The 5,619-nt window shown below is 42.5% G+C and overlaps 1 pseudogene; it reads right to left on the bottom strand.

The window, feature by feature from the left end:
• Positions 1-479: 479 nt before the first annotated feature.
• On the bottom strand, positions 480-5,619 carry LOC148342213 (uncharacterized; annotated as a pseudogene).

Here is a 5,619-nt window from a genome sequence, read left to right as displayed (position 1 = left end):
TTTAGAATGTATGAACACTACATATCAACAGCAATTAACCATTCGACCCTTGATGGGCAACTCTGGGTCTTAAAAAAAGTGTTGTGAGTCTTGGGACATCTTTTTTCCCCCAATTATTATTTTTAATTATTATTTAGAAACTTCAACGGACCTTAATTAGGGAACTTTTGGGAATTTGGAGGGAAGCCGGAGTACCTGTAGAACAGCCATGCAATCATCGGAAGAACAAGCCAACTTCACACACAAAAGGACCTCAAAATTGTGGAACGTGATGATCACTCGTACAACATGCCTTTTTCAAAGCTAAATTAATCAAATCAAATGTATATAACTGCAGCACAGGATGAGAAGTTATCACATCCACCTAAAAAGTTGCATGCTCAAATCCAGTCTTCAGCCTTCTGCGTGGCATTTGGCATGTTCTCTTGATCATGTGGGTTTTCTCCATGTGCTCCAACTTTCTCCCACATTCCTGGTCCTGGTCTGGTGAACAATCCACGATGAACCCCGCTTCTCACACAAAAATAAGATAGTGCTCCATCTAACATGGAACCATCATAAAAATAAGTGGAGCAGAAAATGTGGAAACTATGGCAGTGTATTAATGTACAAACAGAAAAGCCTACTCTCTGCATGGTGTCAGATTTAAAGAATGTCCATTTCTAAGTGGTTACTGGACAGAATGTTGTCAAACTCTGTGCGGAATTCAGGGTAAGAGCTGTATGTGCATGGTACTTCAAGTGTGGCTCCACAGGTATGGGCAACAGGCCTTCTGTTCAGTCCACTTTCACTATTGAAGCATACCAGAATGTTGTCAACACAGATGACAGAGGAACCAGTCCAGAAACGCAGGATTTTTTCAGCTTTGGTTTGATCAGCATTTTTTACATAACATTGGAGATAGTTAAAGGTTGCTTGCTCTCCTTGAGACATCACCATCTTTGTTGTTTTAAGCAGTTGCAACACTTTTTTGCCTGTGGCCTTCTTGGAGTCATACAGGGACAACACACTTCGCTTATCTGGTAATTTGTGATGCACAAGTATCATTATTGTGGCGAAACAATCAAGTATAAACTTGGGCTCTTGTAGAAGGGCTTTATGAGCCATTGTTTGAATGGCAGGCTGTAAGCTAGTCTTTGGTGGGAGGAAATGGGAACCCATTCTTGTAAATACATCAAGCAAGTCCTCTTCATCACTTTCCTCTATTGTGCCCTGGAGGCCCTTCTCAACTGCTGATCTCTCAATGGGAGGAAGGTAGTTAAGGAATGATGATGTAAGGATGTCTACATCAACTGAGTCAATGCCATGGATGCAGGCTAACATGAAAGCTTTTGATAGCCTCACTGGCATGACACCATGGTCTAATAACCCTTTCACCCAGATCCGGCCAACCGCTTGCCATTCAGCCTCACAAAAATCTGGCCTCAGCCTTGGAACCCGCTCTGTTTCCCCCTCACACTGTTCAAGAAATTTTTCCCAGAATGCAGTGTAACCTTCCCTTGACACGCCAGCATCATCAATAGCTTTTTCATTTACAAACTTAATCTTTAAATTGAATTCCATTATACTACTGTCCATAAACACTGACAAAAGATCATCAACAATCTTTATCCTACAAATCGATGCATGCCATGTAGTCCTTGGATCGCTATGGTTGTCAGGTGAGGTTGTCGGGGACAGGAGACTGCTTGAAATTGAGAGCACGTCTTGCGTTTGATTTGGTCCACTGTCCTGAAAGAATAAACATTCAAACAACAAAAATAATGTTTAGTCAACAAAGCAAAGGTGAAATGTGAAATGAACTTTGACGATAATTGTGTGAGTATCAAAATAATGCCTGATCCTATGTGTCCTATAATGCAAGTAAAAACCTAACAATAATTATAATGCATCATATTTATATAGCGCTTTTCTGGACAATTACCAGACACTCAAAGTGCTCACAATGAATACATTATTCATGCACTCATGCATTCACACGATGGTGGTGTTAAACTACGTATTTGCCACAACTGCCCTGGGCAGGTTGACAGAAGCGTAGCTGCGAGTGTGCGCCTACGACCCCTCCCGACCACCACCAAACATTCACACCAAGCCATACATTAATGTGAGTGGCTGTGGAGGACACATGATTGGATGGAGTGGGAATCGAATGGTTGTACCTCTGACCTGGCCCCTACCTCCCAAAAACCAACAGAACTACTATAAATAGTCAACTTAAAATTTATGTTAAGGATTAAAATTAAAGTGTTGCTTCAGATTATTTAACAACAAACATTTCCGAAATTATATTTTTGTTTTCAAGAAATTCACACCTTAAGCATTCTTGCAATTCTCTGGAAGTATGTTTTATATATGTGACGTCGCACAAAAACTGAATGCTGCTTCTCCATGATAATGTTCCCCTCAATCCCTGAAACTGTAAATGTAAACTGTAGGACCATTAAATGACAAAATACGATATTAAATTACTTAACAGTTGTGTAAAATAAGTCAGTAGTTTAGAGAGTGTGTTTGGGGTAACTTGCAATGGAGCCTACCTGTGCAGTCACCTCTTGTTGAGTGGACTGTCCAACTTGCGAAGGCAGGTCATTAGCAGCAGGAGGGAGAGGAGGTTGTGAAGCCTGTTCGGTCCCACCTACATCCCAGAACTCTGAAGAATTAATTGAACACAATGTATTAAATGACAAACGTATTATTCGTTAAACCTCAAGTTAATGGCCTTGTCAAACAATTTATTACGCTGTTATTTACTGTATACTGAGTCTTTCTAAAATGGAATTTTACATATTTTTATAACGCCCCCAAAATCTCAATATATTTCAGAAAAAGAAAAGTATGACAGTATGAAATGTACAGACTTTAATTAGCAGATTAAGCCACTCTTTCAAATGATTTAAAACCTGCATTAGTATTTCTACCTTACCCCAACAATTACTACAGACTCATCTTGATATATTCTCCCAAGGCTGTCCTCTGGATCCCATTCAACTGTATCTGCTTCTTCAAAAGTGTCGGGGGAGCTGTACTCCATCTCTGTTTGTGAGAATCCATTCGGAACTGCTCTGGTCATGTCCATAATTTCAAAGCAAGCATCAGGGGAAGTCTTTAGAATTTGGGAGATTAATCCAAACTGCATCCTGTCCGTTTGTGTTGATGTCTGACTCCTTCCCCTGGCCAATGTTTGTTTCATTATTTGCTGTTGAGGTTGAAGAAGATGGTTGGGATTTTCCTGCCTCTTCTGCTCTCCCACTCTCAGAAAGTCGTCGTTGTTTGTTTAACCTTGTGTGGGGGTTCGGGTTTGTGGGGCCTGGCGAGGTTATTGTTGTTTTCAGGTCTCCGGCAGTTTCCAGCCAGGCACGCCTCCGGCTTGAGAGGGCGTCGGCTCCTGCGCACCTGCAGCTCATCAACAGCAATCACCGCAGGGTTAAAGCTCAGCGCTGCCAGGAGCCAGACGCCGGATTATCCCGTGACCAACCGTGGCACCTGGCTCATGTCGTCGTTCACCTTGCTCTCGCCTGGTTGCCGTGACATGCGTTCGTCGTTAACCTCTGAATGTCCTCGTTCTCCCTCCAGCCGCCCAGCGCCCGTCCGAGCCCGCTCCTCTGCTGCCTACCGTCGAGTTCCTGACCGCCGCCTGCACCTTGGCCGCCCCTACGCTGCCTGCCTGCCGTTCACCGCTTCCGCCTCCTCGCCGGCATCTTCCCTGCCTCGCCGATCTCCTCGCCCGCGCTCCTCCCGCCAGAGCGCCTGTCTGCCTCCCGCTGCGCCGTCACCGGCCCGCCTTCTCCCGCTGCTGCAGGCTCGTCTGCCCTGTCGCGTCGCTCCTCCACCAGCCACCCATCCCCGGCTCCCGAACTCGCTGCTTCCCCTCCTATCATACCAATAAAACCTCCTCTCCTCTCCACGCTTGCTTTTGGGTCCTGTTTTCACTCCACTTGGTTCACCGAACCGCCACACCTTGCTTGTAATTGCAAACTCTGCAACAAATACAGTGAACTCTAAAACAATTGTCTGCAACAATTTAAAATCATCTAATGGTAAGCACTTTATTCTGATTAAATGCTGGGCAAACACTACAGATTAGGATAAAACACATTAGAAATAGTATTAAATAGCTGTGAATTTTCCCTCAGTCTTTGTGATGCATTTTTTAGCAAACATGTTCATTGTTGGCACACATGTTTTTCTTTTTTGAGTAGCAAAAAGACTTCACTTCTGTTTTACTTAAATCGAGCATAACAAATAATGCATCAACTGGCACAAACCTGTTCGCCTACGTCACTGTCAGATGAGTGTCCGTGATCCAGTACATTTCTATACAGATCACCTCCGTTAAGGTGAGATCCATCTTCATTCAACTGTGAAAGTCCTCCCTTCATGTTGGTGACAGATAAAGTATCTTCACTGTGTTCATCCACTTGACATGTGGAAGGAACTTCTTTTGTGCAAATGTAAAATCTCAGCAGCTTCAGTTTGTTTTTTTCATAGAGTCTGCCAACCGTTTCATCTAAAGTAATCTGATTTCTTTTAAAGTCACATACCTCAAAAGTAAAGTCACCAACTGATCCTTTGGTTGAGCTTCCATCTGGGAAAAATAACTCTTTTCCCAATTCCAAAATCTGAGCAACAGTTGCTGTTTTTTCCATAATGGCATGCCTTGTTCCTCCACCATTGGTTGTCCTAACTTGATGGTATATTCATTGCCATAAAAATGGAGCCATCCTATTTCAATCTTCCTGCAACTCGTTTCCGCAGAAATTTTTTTTTCTCTTGCCATTCCCCTGTCGTGGTTTTGGAGCACACCTGGAGTTCCACTCAGTACACCTTTTTTCCTTGATCTTATTTTGTCCCTTAATGTCTGTATGAGAGTTTCATTATCAGCACTGGGCATTTTCTGTCGACAAAAGCAAAGGACAGCTACTCGATCACCGTAGGAAGTGATATATTTGCCCAATTGCTCGTCAGTCAAAAGGGAAATTACTGCCATGTCAACCTGCAAATATGAAATATGAGAATAAATACTTGCAATGTTTACTTACTTAATAACGTATTTTGTATATATTCACATGAGTAATGGCACACAGCAGTCATAATTAAATGTATTCAATATTAAACATCTGGAAGTGGCAGTACATTTACTATTTTTGTAACGTAGTTTTTAATTTGTGTTAAATATCTTCAATACTATAAGAGCATTAACAGTGCAGCTCGACTAGATAGAAATGCTGGCTTCACCCCTCCCCCAGTTAAGTTCACACTGTATTTTTACCTCTATGTTACTAAAAAATAGTTACTAAAATAATAGTCAATCAAATTTATGCTTTTCTTGCCACTCAAGAGGTAAACAGTTTGCACGCTAGTATTATGCAAAACAGAAAGTTAACAGTAGGGACCCATATTGCTATTATTAAGGAATTATGTTAGAGTGAATTGTATGTTGCTTGTCGCTTTTCATGCGCATAATGTCACCGTGAGGGACATCTCTTGACCGCAAGAAACGTTCCAAGCCCTCCTCCATGATTAGTGCCGCCTCCAACGTACTGTCGTCTCTTGAACAGCCGCGCATTCAAGGCAAGGGTAGGCAAACTGACCCGGAAGTACATAAACGCGCATTAA

This window comes from Idiotropiscis lumnitzeri, chromosome 2, assembly GCF_059441095.1.
Source record: "Idiotropiscis lumnitzeri isolate Australia: NSW breed Sydney's pygmy pipehorse chromosome 2, RoL_Ilum_1.0, whole genome shotgun sequence".
In the NCBI taxonomy this organism is placed as follows: Eukaryota; Metazoa; Chordata; class Actinopteri; order Syngnathiformes; family Syngnathidae; genus Idiotropiscis; species Idiotropiscis lumnitzeri.
This window is presented reverse-complemented; position numbering and strand designations above follow the sequence as displayed.